The 17639-nt window shown below is 36.3% G+C and overlaps 1 pseudogene; it reads left to right on the top strand.

Annotated features, from left to right (window-relative positions):
* The window catches only part of LOC127187190 (fructose-bisphosphate aldolase A-like), a 53321-nt pseudogene extending 50437 nt beyond the window's left edge, over positions 1–2884 (top strand).
* The last annotated feature ends 14755 nt before the right edge of the window (positions 2885–17639 follow it).

The raw sequence follows: 17639 nt of genomic DNA, 5'->3' as shown, positions 1-17639 counted from the left end.
CTTAATGGCGACTCTAAAAGCAGAAGGGTCTGGAAAGATGTGCTACAAACCCTAAGATGCCACGGATGCCAACAATACTACTATACCCAGTAAAACATTCAACTAATAAAACTTTCAATCAACAAAACTTTCAAACAACAGATAAAGAAAATAGGATTTTCCATAGTAAAGGCAAAATTTTAAAATAGCTATCTATAGATCTAACCCTACTTATAGAAGAAAACTTCAATCATAAGGAGATTAACAGCAGCCATGGAAATAAAGTGAATAGCTTGAAATAAGGTCAGCTCAAACTATGGTAACAAGTAAGGATAATGCATGCAGTAAACCTATAACCCATATCCAGATCTAGCCAATGGACAATATGTTCTCTACAGTTGTGTGGAGAGCAGAGACTGACTTGGACATGAAATCTGGTGCCCCCTATTAGACTACTTCCCCTTGTTAGGGAAAGCTGCTGACACACAGAGGAAGAGTAAGTAGGCTCTCAGGAAGATTCCTGATTGGCTGTGATCTTATAGTGGGGGACACAGTCTCCTTTCTTCACAGACCTAGGGGAGAAGAATAAGATGAAAGAGGGGTGGGGGACAAATGTGAAGATACAAGTGAGGAAATAACAAATAAGATTTAATCTGAATAAAGTACTTAGATAAATATAAAAAAAGAATATATAGTGAATAAATGATCTCAGAACAGCAATACAAAAAGAAGGGAAACACACAAATACACATACACACTACAGACACCACCATCAGCACCACCACTACTGTCAACAACAAAAACAATAACAAATGAGAGGAATCAATAATTGATACCTCTTAATATCAATGGTATCACTACCTCAATAAAAATATACAGACTAACAGAATGGGTTAGAAAACAGGATCCATCATTCTTCTACATCCAAAAAACCACACTGCAACATCAGGCTAGATATTACTTTGGGATAAAGGGTTTGGAAAAGATATTCCAAGCAAATGGACCAAAGAAGAAAGATGAATCAGCCACCTTAATAGCTAACAAAATAGACTTTAAAACAAAACTATTCAGATGAGATTGGATAGTATAGATACTACATACTCATCAAAGGAAAATTCCACCAAGACAACATTTCAATTATTAACATCTATTCCTCAGCCACAATGGTACTAAGGTTTGTTTGTAAACGAAGGACTGGCTTAAATCACATGTTGATCCACACACACTAGTAGTGGGAGACTTCAATATCCCATTCCCATTAATAGGCTGGTCGTCCAGTCAAAAATTTACCTAGTATGTTTACAGAACATCTCACCTAAACACAAAGGAATATGACTTCTCTGCACCTCATAGAACCCTGTCTGAAATTGACAAGATACTGAGACACAAAGCAAGTAAAGACCAAAAAAAAAAAAAAAAGTGAAATAACTCTGTCAGAAACTCATGAATTAAATCTAGATATCAATAAAACAGGATGCTTATAAAGTCTTGGAAACTAAAAAGTCTGTAGTGAATAAAAAATGGAGTGAAACAAATCAATATCATTTTCTAGAATTCAATGAATCTAGACCCATCAATGACAATGAGTACTCAGCATACCCTATCTTATGGGATGTGATCAAAGGAGTTCTGGTAAGCAAGTTCATAACACCAAGTGCCTACATTATAAACCAAACCAAAATAAACAAACAAAAAACTAAAGAGATCTCGTACTAGTAACTTAACACCACGCCTGAAAAACTCTAGAACAAAAAGAATCAATCACACCGAAAAGGAGCAGACAACATGAAATAATCAAACAGGAACAAAATGAATAAAACAGAAACAAAGATTTGATACACAGAATTAACGAAACAGAGAGTAGGTTCTTTGAGAAAAATCAACAAAATAAATAAACCTTTTTCCAACTACTTAAAAGGCTGAGAAAAATATTAAATTCATAAAGTCAGAAACAAATAGGGGACATAATAGACACTGAGGAAATCTAGCGAATCACAAGGACAAAGTTAAAAAACTTATACTTCACCAAATTTGGAATCAAGAACAGGCAATTTAAATAGAGTTTTAACCCTTGTAAAAGAAACATTTAAATGTCCCCCAAGTTATCGAGTCCAAGGGTGGTGTATTGGGCATTACAGTAGACAAGGACATCGTGCCCCTGTCAGGAATCAATAGTAAGACCACTACCCAAAGCTGGATGGGTTGTCTGAATGCTGCGCTCAGTATAAAAAGGATGGAGCTGACTTTGCCAAGTGGCGCTGTGTGCTCAAGATTGGGGTGCATACCCTCTCAGCCCTTGCCACCATGGAAAAGACCAATGTTCTGATCCATTACATCAGCATCTGCCAGCAGAACAGCATTATACCCAATGTGGAACCTGAAATCCACCCTGATGGGGACCAGGACTTGAAGCGCTGTCAGTATGTAACTGAGAAGGTATTGGAGCTGTCTACAAGGCTCTGAGAGACCACCGTGTCTACCTGGAAGAAACTTTGCTAAAGCCCAACATGGTCACCTCAGGCCATGCTTGTACCAAAAAATTTTCCAATGAGGAGATTGCCATGGCAACTGTCACAGCACTTCCTTGTACAATGCCCCCTGCTGTTACTGGGGTCACTTTCCTGACTGGCGGTCAGAGTGAGGAAGAGGCATCCATCAGCCTCAGTGTTATCAACAAGTGCCCCCTGCGGAAGCCGTGGACCTTGGCTTTCTCCTATGGCTGAGTCCTGCAGGCCTCTACTTGAAAGGCCTAGGGCAGGAATAGGAGAACCTGAAGGCTGCCCTTGGGGAGTACATCAAGTGAGCCCTTTCCAGCATCCTCGCTTGTCAAGGAAAGTAAACCCCAAGGGGTCAGTCTGGAGCCTCTGCCAGTGAACCTTTCTTCCTCTCTAACCATGCCTACTAGCCAGGAGTTCTAATGCTGCTTTCCATCAACACTCCAGGCCCCTGCCGACCCACTTGCTATTGAACAAGAGGCCTACAGGCTCTTGCCCATCATTCTTACTGCCCTCATGACTGGTATGTGGTATTGTCTGTGAATGCTAATTCTGCCATCTCTTCTAGCCCACTACTAATAAACAACGATTTAAGGAGGAAAAGAAGTAAATACAGTTTACACCAAGGCTGTACCCAACATCAAATTAAAGGAAGAGCAACTGAAAGCCATCCCATTAGCATTATAAACAAGACAAAATTGACTACTGTCCCCATATCTATTCAATTCAGTACTTGTAGTCTTAGCTAAAGCAATAAGAGAACTGAAGAAGATCAAGGGGGCACAAGTTGGAAAGGAAGAAGTCAAAGCATCCTTATTTGCAGATGATATGATAGCATACATAACTCATTCTAAAAATTCTTCTATGGAATTCCTACCCTTGATAAATTTTTTCGGCAAAGTGGAGAATAAAAGATTAACTCAAAAAAATTAGTAGCCCTCCTTTATATAAAAAACAAACAGAATGAAAACAATAATCAGGGAAATACCACTTTTCACAATATATACAATATCTATATGTAATAATATAAATGTATATGTAAAAATAAAAAATCTAATAAAATATTTGATAAAATATAGAAATATAAAAAAACAAAATATTTAAGCCTTTGAAGAAAGAAAATTGAAGAAGATATACAGATGGAAAGATCTCTCATGCTCATGGAAAAGTAGGATTTCTATAGTAAAAATGGCCATCTTACCAAAAGCAATCTACAGATTCACTGCAATTCCCATCAAAAATTTAACACAATTCTTTACAGCTATTTAAAGGACAATACACTAATATAAAAACAAAACCAAAAGATCCAGGATATCTAAAGCAATTAAAGATATTTCTAAGGTATCAAAGTCCCTGATTTCAAGCCATATTACCAAGCTACATTAATAAAATCCACATGATATTGACATAAAAAGACATGTGGATCAATACATTATCAAAGACCTAAACACAAATTCACACAACTATGGACACCTGATTTTTTTCAGTGTGTATTAGTCAGAAATAAACACTAGAAAAAAATGTATCTTCAACAAATGGTGCTGGTCAAATTGAATGTTTCCGTGTAGAAGAATGCAAATAGATGAGTAGACCCACATTTATCACCCTGCACAAACTCAGTCCAAATGGATCAAAAACCTCAACATGAAAGAGATACATTGAACCTGAAAGAGAAGAAAGTGACAAATAAATAGCTTAAACACATTCACACAGAAGGAGACATTCCAAATGAACACCATTAACACAGGTACTATGATCAACAATTAATAAATGGGACCTTATTAAACTGAAAAGCTTTTGTAAGGCAAAGGACACAATCATTTAGACAAAGCATCAGCAACGGAAAAAGATTTCACGAACTCCACATCTGGCAGAGGACGAATCTCCAAAATATATAATGACTCTTGGACTCTTTTCCTTTTGTTAGTTTGTGTTGTTCAACTTAGATATGATGGTTTTTGCTTTATCTCATTATTTTTATTTTTTCATGTTTAGTTGTTATCTTTTAGAAGCCTTTTTTTTCCTAATGTGAAACAGAAGAGGAGTGAATATGGAGCAAAGGAGAGGTAACGAGAACCTACCTAGAAAGGAGCAGAGAGAGGAGAAACTATAATCAGGATATACTGTTTGAGAAAAGAATCTATTTTGAATAAAAGAAAAAAAATTAAATAAAACATTTGTAGGAATTGGATTTGGATTCATCATTTCAGTATTTCTAGCAGATACCTAACACAGAATAGTTATTGAACATGTACTTGTTGCAGTTAACTGGGTCCAACACTCAAGAAACTCATTGCCTACTATAATTATAACATCATAATAGATTTTCTTTGCATTGTGTGTGTATTTTACCAGTGAAAGCAAAACAAGAGAGCTCAGAAACTGAAGATATCTTCAACTATTGAAACATTTTACAAACATTGGAAATATTGTCTACTTATATGATTTGGTGTTTCAAAGGAAATTTCAGTCTCTGGCAGTTCATAATACTAATTTTTCTGTGACAAACAAGTATTCTTATATTGATATTTCTTTAAAAGTAAATTTTCAAAATTGAGTTATCATCTCTATGATTATGAATATGGCATTCAGTTTTGTTTAGTGTGTGTGTGTGTGTGTGTGTGTTGTTGTTGTTGTTGTTATTGTTGTTGTTGGGTTTGCTCAGTTCCATTTGAATGGCTGTTCCATCAAATAATACTGGAATTCAGACATTTAACTTTAAGGAAAGGCTGAGTCCTTACTTTATTTTGATAATTGACATGGTTTTGTTGAAGTTAAATAAGCAAATCATTTCATCCCAAATAACTGTGAGCTTTCAAACTTCATTAATCTAAAACCCTTTCTTGCCTGTGGTATAAACAGCAATAGGAGGCTCAAACAAAAAAACTCAAATAACCCTCTTTTTAATGGGGAACTCAAACATTAAGTTAAGAAAAATTTCAGGAGACTGGGAATATGGTCCAGCAGTGAATAGCACTTATGATTCTCCCAGATGACTCCAATTCAGTTCATATCACTCATTTGTGCTGGCTCACAAATTCTAGAAAGTCCACTTTCAGTGACTGTGATGTCTTTTGGTCTCTGTTTCCGTATTTTTATACATATACCAAAATATACTTGCAAATTTTTAAAAAGAAAAAATTTAATCCAGGTGCAGTGGTGCACACCAGTAACACAGTTAGTCTTCACTACATAATAAGTTGGGTCAAATTCAGGTTACGTGAAGAACTCTCTAAAACAAGCAATGCCAACTTCTCTGAATTGATTAGTTCCACTGGGTTTTGATGTTTAAAATGTGTATGTATAAAAGTACACAAACACCTAAATGATTATCATATATGTGAAAATTGACTATTTGACTGTTTTTCCAGGTCAGACACAGTTTATCTCTGTCCCTTATCTCAATTCTTTAGCTAGCAATCACAGCACTCTGTTGAATAAACATCTTTATATGTACCTGATTCTTAAAAGCTTTCAGCTTTTCCAAATTAGGTATAATGTTAGATTCTGGATGATTTATATTCAATATCTATTCCATAAACATATATATGTGTGTGTCTGTGTAAACATACCTACATACATACATACATACATACATACATGTACTTGCACACATGCATGTGATTTCTTTTTGTATATTATCAAGTACCTTTTCTGTATCTGGTCCTGTATATCACTCTGGTGATGTGATATATTATAGATTTGGTTTATGTAGATTGACTCATCCTAGCAAATCTGTAACAAATCTCACCTTAGGACAGAGAATAATCTTTAATGTGCTGTAGAAATCAGTTTGCTAATGTTTGATTGAAGGTTTTTCTTTTCTTTCCCCCAGTTTTTGCAAATGTGTTTACAAAAATACAGGTCTTCAGGGCTCCCCCCAACCACCCCCGTCATGTCCTTATTTAGCGTTGGTACCAGGGTAATATTGGATTCACAAACATGTTCTGAAGAATCCCTTCAGCTTCTATTTCTTGGAACAATCTAATAAGTGGTATCATTCTCTCTTAATTACCTTTTGGCAATATTAAGCAGTAGAAATATATTGTACTGTACTCCTTTTTATCTTAGTGTATTTTTATTATTGGTTCAGTCATAATGCTTGTGACTTGTCTAGGGTTTCTATTTCTTCATAGTTCAGTTTTCACAGTGTGTGTGTGTGTGTGTGTGTGTGTGTGTGTGTGTGTGTGTGTGTAGGAATTTGGCCATTTATTCTAGGTTTGTTGTCTCACAATTTTTCATTACATTCTTAACATTCTCTTTTCCTGATGCCTTGCACCAAAGACTAAGTTTCCAACACATGGATCCATGAATGACAGATGATGTCCAAATAAGTGAGCTGCATGTTACTTGGACATGTAGATATTTTGTATGAAAGAGAGAGTTAAGGAGCCTGATACCATAATCACTTGCATTTTGTTCTCCTTGTTTTAATTTTTCTATTTTAACATATACATTTATATAATTACATGCATATACAATAAACTACCTATGGCAAGTAGAACCATGAAACAATCAGGAATTATATAAATGTTACATTCTTAGTGTTTCAGCTATTTGTATTTGACAGCCTTGACAGTAGAAGTGCTATGGCATAATAAAAATTTAAATATGTCTTTAAATGAAGATTCTCACTTGGTATTTTCTTTGAAATGTTGCATAACCAAAGACTATAGAATAATGCTCAAATGTTTAGTGGAAAAGGATGTGATCCAAGGATTTTATGTTCCATCTAGTAATTCTCTTTTAATGAGTCAAGGAAGCTTTTTGAGACTTACTCTTGAAGGCAAAAACTCATAAAATAAGTTATGGACCTCTTCCTAGCAAAATCCAAATCATTGGTGCCATCCAACTATAAAATAATTGCAAAGCACTAACAAAAGTTCCCTTTAGTGTTAAATGAAGTAAAAGAGGCAGTATTGATCTCCTTTACTTTAACAATGATGTAAATACTAAGACATACTTGAAATGATAATCTCACCATATATCAGATAACAGGATACATAAATCCTCTGCACAGAACACAAAGTGATGTGTTTTTAATTGACCAAGCCAATCATCAAGAAAGAGCTTCTGTATATGACTCAGGCAGAAGTCAGTTTAGTATAGCAAACTACCTTAGTTAAGGAGACACCAGGTGATTGGTGGTAGACAGAGAGGGGGCCAAGGGAAGACAGACAGACAGACACAGGCACAGACACAGAGGGACCGAGACCTGGGAGATTATACAGACAATGATGAACACTGGATGAGATAACTTCTAGCATTCAGCAGGGCACTGATCAATCAGTGGATGCCTTGATGGAAAATAGGTGAGACTAGAAACAAACATGCTCAAAAGAATTATAAGTATCATTTCACAACACTAATGAAATATAAGTATTAGTACCTTATTTCACTGATTGGGCTGGAAAAAACATGTCAAAGTCCATTAGATTATTCAGCATATCTGGCTCCTGAAATGAGGAATAAATATGCCCAACTGAGCATTGATTTATAAAATCTCTGACTAATTTTAAAGACTCACAGAATCCAAGTGCCTAGAAATAGCTGTGGTCCAGAACATAGTTCCAGAATAGTGGTAGGAAAAAAAAAGTATCCTGAATCTTTAAAGAGAAAAAACTCAGTGTTTCTGGAAATCCTTCAACAATTTTCCTTTCAACTACCAAGAGAAGTAGTAGTGCAAACCCCCAGATGTGAACATAGAGAATGGGCGTAAATCTTCAACACTGATTATGACTCTCTCACCAACTAAGTATTAAGTTGTATGAATACTAAGTATGTATTGTGTAAGACTAAAGTGCCAAAAAGGACTCTGAATAGATACCTTAACCAGATGTTATACTATCAGAAGGTAACAAGGGCACAAGGCCCAAAACATCATTGGCAGAATTAGAATCCTAATAAAAGAAGAACAAGTCTTCTTTTTTTCCCCATTAGCCCTTCTGCCTTATCCTCCTGAAGTCAGAACCTATAAGGAGCAGTGCTTTATCAATCATTCAGGACCCTGATATTAACTTGAGGACTCAGGGTTTGAGCAATACATTTCTGTGATATATAAATTGGCCAGGTTGAGTAATACGTTCCAGTAGCCCAAATGTACTAAGAAAAATCTGGTGTACTTAGGAATGTGGATTGATATAACAAATACCTAAAAATGTAGAAGCAATTTCAAGAGTAATAGTTAACAGATGGAAGTATTTAGAAATTAATTCTGAAGAAAGCTTTCATAGTTATGAGTAGAACATTAAAAATGATGCTGATATGTCAAAGAACTTGATGAATAGTTCTCTAAGGAAGATGGAATTGAATGCTCAGGGCATAGGAAGCCTTCTTTTCATGGTTTATAATAAAATGCAAAAAAAGAAAAATAAACTAAAGAAATTTTTAAATAAAATGGGAGTGGGTAAAGAGGTGGAGCAACACTTATAAACGTACTGACTGCTCTTCCAAAGAACAGCAATCAGTTCCATCACAAACATGGTGGTTCACAACCATCTGTGGAATTCAGTATTCTCATGTGGTCTAATCCAGCATACACACAAACACTCACACACACACACACAAACACACACATGTACTTAATACACAGATATATGTGTAAGTAAAACACCTACACACATAAAAATAGTATTTTTTAAATAACTAAATAAAATGTAATGGGAGGCAAGGATTAAAGATTTGAAAAGTTTTCAGTCTTGTCATATTGTAAAGATTGAAAAAGTGTGTTGAGATAATAGTAAGGATCTGGAAAAGAAAGTTTTTGTTGAATAAGCTAGTATGCCTAAAAGGAAATGGGTGCTATTCATCCATAAGATGAACACTTACATAAATTTTTCAGGGATTTAGGGAAGTGTCTTATCCATAAAGACCCAGAAGAAAAGGCCTGAGAAGAGATAATCATCAAGGCTCCATGATATGCATTCTTTTGCCACCTCTTATAGACCCCAGCTGAGGCTTATGCAGGCCCTTGTATGGCTAGAATCAGCCATGCAGTAGCTCCTACTGAACGCCCCAAAGGCACAGGAGAGATTATGTTGTATCTGTATCTGGATATAAAAGGAGCATTGTACTCTATGTCTGGACTACATGAGACTCAAGTCTTTACAATCCCCTGCCATTGTTTCTTGCTCTCCCTTTCTGACAGAGTTCAGTCACATATCACCAGTATATAGTTATATCTGGATTTTTATTTTGTTTAGCCAGGTTTTGATAAAACTTGTTCATTTTAACTTCCATGAAGTAAAAATAATTTATATTTATACAGTACTATCTTTTCTGCATGATAGCAGTGCTTCTACTGTTTCCCCTTTTTGTTGACTATAGAAGGATGATGAAACCAATTGTTTGCAGCAAATAACAACAAAGAAAAGGTCTTAGAATACTCTGTGACAAAGTATATGCAAAATATTCCACTATTTTCCCTTCGTTAGCTCTCTGAACTCAGATACAATCTAAACCTTTGTGAAGTAATGAGTTAACAGGGAAGGAGGCTGGGACCTGGAGGCGATGAGGGATGGGGCTACAATCTGGTTGTAAAGAATTCAAACTGCAGAACAAGCAGGTAACTTATATTGATAATCCCACTACATGAGACTAGCTCTGAGACTGGCTAAGACATGAGTGTCTATGCATAGACAATGCTTCTTGCTGGTTACAGAATCCCTGTGACTCATTATTAAATGCCAAATGAAGATTTACAGTGGTCTTTCTTATGCTCATACAAAGAGCACAGAACTAGCCTTAATTGTTTTGTGCATCCCACACACCTCATACATTTATAATTTTAGGACCGTATAATGCTTGTGAGAAATTATATGTTTTCAGAACAAAAGAACCAAACACTGACACAGATTCATTCTGCTCAGCATGCTGGACACTGACATCCTGCATCCTTCATGTCCCAGCACCAAATGTTTCAGTTGCTGTTCCTCATCAGAACAGGACAGCTCCAAGAACAGCTTCGAAGAAAGCTTCCAATCCCAGTTGGTCCAACAAATCAGACTGTCACACACAGGACTTCTATTAAGGCTGGAATTTCTCAACACTTTGAAATGGGACCACAAACACTATTCCTACCTTGTTTATCCTTTTCCAACAATTTTATTTGCACCCCTACAAAGGTATTATTCAACCTAAATCATCTGGAAGAAATCTTAAGAGAACGATGCCCCATTTCCCTTAAAGTGGGTTGGATAAGGTTTTGGGTTTCTTTCTTGGGCTATAGATGTTTATTTGTATTGGGAGTTGGTTATAAGTTACTATTGGTCTTATTCAGAGAAAAAACAAGGTTGGACTCAGGGAATTCTCTCTTTTCCTTTACCTTTATTTCTTAGGTTTGGAAATAGGGGTTTAAATTAAAGAAGAGGGATATAGAAATATACAGGGATAATAGGCCAAAAGCAGATTATTGGATCTATTCCTCAACTTAAGACCTTAATTGTTACTTACAGGGTTATTTTTAATTCATTGGTAAAGAAGTTTGTATAATGATTCAAAATAAGTTTAATTTTGATACATTGGTGTAGAATTCAAATTTAAGATTATTATTCACACATTTTATATATATATATATATATATATATATATATTGTTACCTAATACTCAAATAGAATACAAGGTTTACCTCCAATACCTTGAAAGTGCTATTGCAGGCTGTTTAGGATAAGTCAGTTAGACAAGTTAATTGTCAGTTGATCAAATCATGATCATGTCAATTACTAGTCTATTTATATCATGAGAATATACATCCTAGGTGTAACAGAGATATGATTCTATAGATAGATATGGTTACATAGTTTGATAAGGTATTCAAAAACGCCAGAGACCTACAGAATATGGCATTTAAAGATGTTTTTACTATTTTATTTATTTTTATTTTTTATTATTAATTTATTCTTGTTACATCTCAATGGTTATCCCATCCCTTGTGTCCCCCATTCTTCCCTCAATCCCCTTTTCCCCTTATTCCCCTCCCCTATGACTGTTCCTGAGGGGGATTACCTCCACCTGTATATGCTCATAGGGTATCAAGTCTGTTCTCGGTAACCTGCTGTCCTTCTTCTGAGTGCCACCAGGTCTCCCCCTCCAGGGGACATGGTCAAATGTGAGGCACCAGAGTACGTGAGAAAGTCATATCCCACTCTCCACTCAAGTGTGGAGACTGTTCTGACCATTGGCTAGATCTGGGTAGGGGTTTAAAGTTTACCTCCTGTATTGTCCTTGGCTGGTACCTTAGTTTGAGCGGGACCACTGGTCCCAAATCTGCCTATCATGATGTTCTACTTGTAGGTTTCTAGGACCCTCTGGATCTTTCTACTTTGCCATTCTCCCATGCTTCTCTCATCTAGAGTCCCAATAGGATGTCCTCCACTCTGTTCCAGTTTCCTGGTAAGTGAAGGCTTTCGTGGGACATGCCCCTTGGGCTAGTATGCAGATATAAGTGAGTATATACCATTTAAGTCTTTCTGCTTCTGGGTTACTCACTCATTATGATCATTTCTAGCTCAATCCATTTATCCACAAATTTCTGAATTTCCTTGTTTTTAATAGCTGAGTAGTATTCCATAGTGTAAATGTACCACAGTTTCTTTATCCATTCCTCTACTGAGGGACATTTAGACTGTTTCCATGATCTGGCTATTATGAATAAGGCTGCTATGAACATGGTTGAGCAAATTTTCTTGTTGTGTGCTGGAGCATCTTCTGGGTATATTCCAAGGAGTGGAATAGCTAGGTCTTGAGGAAGCCCTATTCCCAGTTTTCTGAGATAGCACCAGATAGATTTCCAAAGTGGCTGTACTAGTTTGCATTCCCACCAGCAATGAAGGAGTGTTCCTCTCTCCCCACATCCTCTTCAGCATGTGGTGTCACTTGAGTTTTGATCTTAGCCATTCTGATGGGTGTAAGATGGAATCTCAGAGTTGTTTTGATTTGCATTTTCCTGATGACTAAGGAGGTTGAGCATTTCTTTAAGTGTTTCTAAGCCATTTGATATTCCTCTGTTGAGAATTCTCTGTTTAGTTTCAAGCCCCATTTCTCAATTGGGTTATTTGGTTTGGTGGTGTTTAGCTTCTTGAGTTCTTTATATATTTTGGATATTAGAGCTTTGTCAGATGTAGGGTTGGTGAAGATCTTTTCCCAGTCTGTAAAAACAAAAAACCCAGAATAGCTAAAACAATCTTGTACAATAAAAGGTGCTCCGGAGGAATCTCCATACCTGATCTCAAAGTGTACTATAAAGCAACAGTAATTAAAACAGCTTGGTACTGGTACAGCAACAGGCTGGTTGATCAGTGGAATCGGATCGAAGACCCAGATATGAATCCACACACAAATGGTCACTTGATTTTCGATAAAGAAGACAAATCCATTCAATGAAAAAAGGATTGCATCTTCAGCAAATGGTGCTGGTCTATGTATAAAAAAATGCAACTGGACCCATATTTGTCACCTTGCACAAAACTCAAATCCAAGTGGATTAAAGACCTCAACATAAAACCAGAGACACTAAGTCACTTAGAGGAAAAAGTGGGGAAGAGCCTGGAACATATTGGCATAGGAGACAACTTTCTGAACAGAACACCAACAGCCCAGTCCTTAATGTCAACAATTAATAAATGGGACTTTATGAGGCTGAGAAGCTTCTGTAAGGCTGGAGACACTGTCAAGAGAACAAAGCGACAGCCTACAGACTGGGAAAAGATCTTCACCAACCCTACATCTGACAAAGGTTTTTACTATTTTAAAGATTCATTTACAATAAGACAAGTTAACTCCTTATAACACACAGCCTACCTCAAAGAAGGTGATGAGCATCAAAGAATCTCCTTATGGAGATGGCTTCAAATGTGGCAATCCAGCCACTGAACAAAATGTCTTCATTTCAGCCACTGACAAAATTCTGCATAAAAATGGGCAAGCTTGGATGCAGGCAGAGTTGACAGCCAAACTCTGTTAAGACAGGGTAATAAAGTCCTCAATAATTCCTGCCTCACATATATGTCTGTCAGATATATTAGGCAAGAAGGCTGAAGATGATGCTATAATGTTATAGAGAGTTTTGAGTGATTATTCAGGCAGCAAACTGTCTCTGTCATTTTTTTTTTTTTTTTTTTTTTCATTTTGGAAGCGGCTAACCTGCACTTCCTGTTTACTCAGGTAATTAATTTTATTCTTCCTCATGTCTCTGATAGGGTTGAAGACCGGATAGTTTAGTTTTACACTTATGCTTATTTATGTAGGGGTTAAAGTGTTTTTAGGTATAGATAGATGTTTTAAATTGAAAGAGATGAGATATGATAGTTATTGATTTACATTCAGAGTTTTAGACTCACCAAGATGGGAAAGATATTTACTTCAAGGTTGCCAATTACACATAGCCAAAACACTGATTGTAACATTAATATAATTTCTGATTTTTTGTGGTTCTTTTTGCTGTATACAGTTTACTTTATATGTGTGTAATAATATAAATGTATATATATAATATTTTTAAAATATTTAAATATTTAAAATAAAATGTCTTCTTATTTTAAGAAACTAAAATACTCATAAGAAACATAAGAAACATATATACTCATTAAACTTATCTCTCTACATTTAATTGATCGAAGATTTTCATTGCAAAAAAAGGTAAGAAAAATATTCTGTCAGTAGAAAATAAACAGAGAACCTACTTTGATTTGTAGCTCTGCATTTCCAAATGGAAGAAACATGATGTCTGGAGGAATTTTCAGTTACCCTTGGCATAGCATGAAGCAACAATCAGACTTCAGTCTTTTGTTAAAATTTCTTTTATTCTCATATTTAATGTGTTTTAAACTATTTGGCTTTTGCTTTAGGTTTATTTTGTTTACTAGTGAAAATGAAATGGGATCATAAAGTATACTATTTAAAGTACATGATAGAATGTTCTCACACGACAGATTTAAAGGTGGCTGCTTTTCAAATACTGCTTCTACTTATTTTTGCCATCAAATTAATTCTCATTCATCATATATAACATTGGTACATTTTCCAGCTTGTAGACTTAAAGGTATATATAATAATTAATATCTCACATTTTCTTTTGTATTATTCTTGCAAATCCACTATTTACATTTTTGTGTCTAGGCAGCTTTTCATGTCTGTTGTTTTGACTTTTACATCTTGGAAAGTTTTGCTGAGCTTACAAGAAAACATGTCTGGGACAAATGGTTCAGTGTTAAAAAGCATTTTGTTTTGATTTAAAAGAGCATTGGAGATAATGCAAACTTTTAATTCTATATCTGAAAGTCTAGAAATGAACAAATTCATGATACCATAATAACAAAAGCAGTTATAAAAGCATCATGACTGAAGATTTTCTGGAAACTTGGAAAACATACTCTTATCAAAATTGAAGTGTCGTGCACTTACCTGATTTTGGAAAAAAGTGAGTGGCAGGATGTTAATCATTCAAAACCAATAAATCTTGATATTTGACTAGCTAGCTAAAGTGTTTGAATGGAAATGCTGCACGGGTGGAGTGAAACAGCTCTCAGAAGGCATGGGTTATTAAATGAAAATCCCAATGCCAGAAGCAACCTCACTCCTTCTAAAGTGCTGGTCAAGGATGCTCTTGAAGTGGCCAAAATAACATAGCCCACTGCTGTTTCTGAAGATACCACACACTCATTTCAAAACAGAAAAGTCAAATAGCAATTGACCTCAAATTTTCTAATCCCTGATAGCTAATCTTCTTAGTGCCAGAGATGTTATTCAGGCTGCTGTGGGAAAGCCACCAATAGTCTTAATCCCCTGTAGAGAGTACACACCACACTACTAAGTGACCAGGTTTGATATGTCTACCTTTGCAATAGTGGTAAATATATTACGGAGTATCCACTCACTTTCAGATTGTATTCCAAGTCTTTCTTCATAATAAGGAACTCATATTGCATAAGGCAAATCTGGACAAAAATAGTGTAGCTGAAGAGTCATAGGCCATTGTAGAAAATCTATGGCTGTGGTTTTGCTAAATGAATATGGTGTGTCCATCAACTTGCTTTCTTGATTTGTGTTTTCAAATAACACAAAGCTTCTTTTAGCAGTACATAGTAGTAACTGAAAGATTCATGAAAGATCAACGTGATGAGAAAACCAAAGAGTTGAAAGATAATCTCTAGAAAGGACATTATCACACCAACCAAGGCTCTAGAATATGATAAACACGTCGTAGAAAGAAGGCAAGTTCCAACAATGGAATGGAGTTTCATGGTATGACGTCCTCTTTTAGTAATCAGGCGCTGGTCAACCTGCACAAGAGTTGGTCCTTTAGCAATCCATCATGGAATGGGGAGGTGCTCATGAGGTTCCAACTCTCCCTGAAGAAATTATATGGTGTGATAGCTTTTCTCTTATAAATAACCTCTCAGCTATGTTCCTATTAGTAAGTGATCATAATGTACTCACTGCATCTCTCTCTCTCTCTCTCTCTCTCTCTCTCTCTCTCTCTCTCTCTCTCTCTCTCTCTCTCTCTCACCCACACACACACACACACACACACACACACACACACACAGAGAGAGAGAGAGAGAGGATAGAAAAGAGGGACCCCAAGGGACTACTTAGAAAATGAAGAGGATCAGCCACTTGGAAGGGACACAAGACCAGGTAATGCCGGGTGAGCATGAGAAAAATATATTATACACATATATGAAAATGCCATGATGGCATCCATTACCATGTGTTCTTAATGTACACTAACAAAAACATAGAAATACATTCAAAACATAAACAAATAACAAAACTCAAATGTCTTCATGAGGAAATAAACTAACACAATATGAATTGTATACATTGTCTCTGTGCCTGATATAATCTAAATCAGATATAGATGGGAAACAAGGAAGAAAATGCTTTCTAGCTTTGAGTTTGCTGAACAAGGCAAAAGATGTGTTTTTGAAACCCGGTTCCTGAATATGCATAGAACAAATATTCTCTTCCAACAGATGGAAACAGAAAGGACAAAAAGGCAACTTGTTCCAAGTTAGCTCAAATCCTAGCCATGCACATTACAATAGATCATGGGGATTAAGAATATCTTCTTGACTTTAAGGACTACCCTCCCTTCTCATAGAAATGGAGTGTGGTCCTTCAGCTTCAGTCTGTCTCATGGGTTGGAGTTCCTTGACCACAATGTTCATAACTGGGGCTCTGTGTTCATAGTATCACCATTCCTGTGTCTCAGGAGTAAGACTGCTTCTACAGATTCACCTGACATTACCTTACTGGGGACAGTGGCAGCCCTATTTTTGTGAGTCTTTACTTAGGCCATACTGTTTTATAAACGATCTTATTTCCTTACATGAGGAACTGAAATGAGAGCCATACCCAAGAGGTTCAAATAAAAAACTTGGGCTGAGCCCAGAGCTTTTCTATATAGCTATCCCTAGGCCTAGACCTGGAAGTTTCTAGCCTTCGTACAATTGAATTTTCTACAAGCCAAGACCTTAAAGGCTTCAGCTTCCAGCCTTCATCTGCTAACCTGGGCCTAAAATGTTTCAGCCTCCAAGACTTACTACCCAATAGGCTCACTCTGTCTAGTTTTTTTTTCCAGAACTCTGACTGGCTGGTTCAACTCAGCTCTTCTGGTTCAAAATTCCTTTCCAAAGTGAGTGATTCAAACTGCTTTCTCTTGGTTTTTCACTTAACTCTTTTACCTTGAAAAACTGCCTGTGAACTCTGTGAACTGAATTGGACTGGCTGCACAAACTGAAATGAACTTCCTGAACTCAACTGAATTCTACTGCACTCAAATGAACGGTGCAGGACTGAAACCACTTTCCTGTCCTGTTCTTGTGAGAATTGAGCATATACTATGTCTGACACATTCTGTCAAATCTTTCTTTGATGTATCATTTTGTCCACCCCTCAATTAGACATCACTTAAAACTTGCCTGCTTTCTTCTACAAGCTAATACTATCTTCACTGTTTGGGAATAAATGTGTACCAAGTGTGTGTCTGCATTTCAGCCAGATTATATAGACCTAGAAGGTCTTTAGATGTGATCCCTTGCCAAAGCAGTCATGGTGCTGAGCTCAAATTTCTCTACACTGTTTTCTGGAGGATCTTTTGAAATATAAGTGAAAATAGGCATGTCCCTAACTCTTTCAATCACTCTTACTGAGAAGAGATGCTGT

This window comes from Acomys russatus, chromosome 1 (assembly GCF_903995435.1).
Source record: "Acomys russatus chromosome 1, mAcoRus1.1, whole genome shotgun sequence".
Taxonomy (NCBI): Eukaryota; Metazoa; Chordata; class Mammalia; order Rodentia; family Muridae; genus Acomys; species Acomys russatus.
The sequence above is the reverse complement of the archived record's forward strand: the minus strand, read 5'-3'. Positions and strand labels throughout refer to the sequence as shown.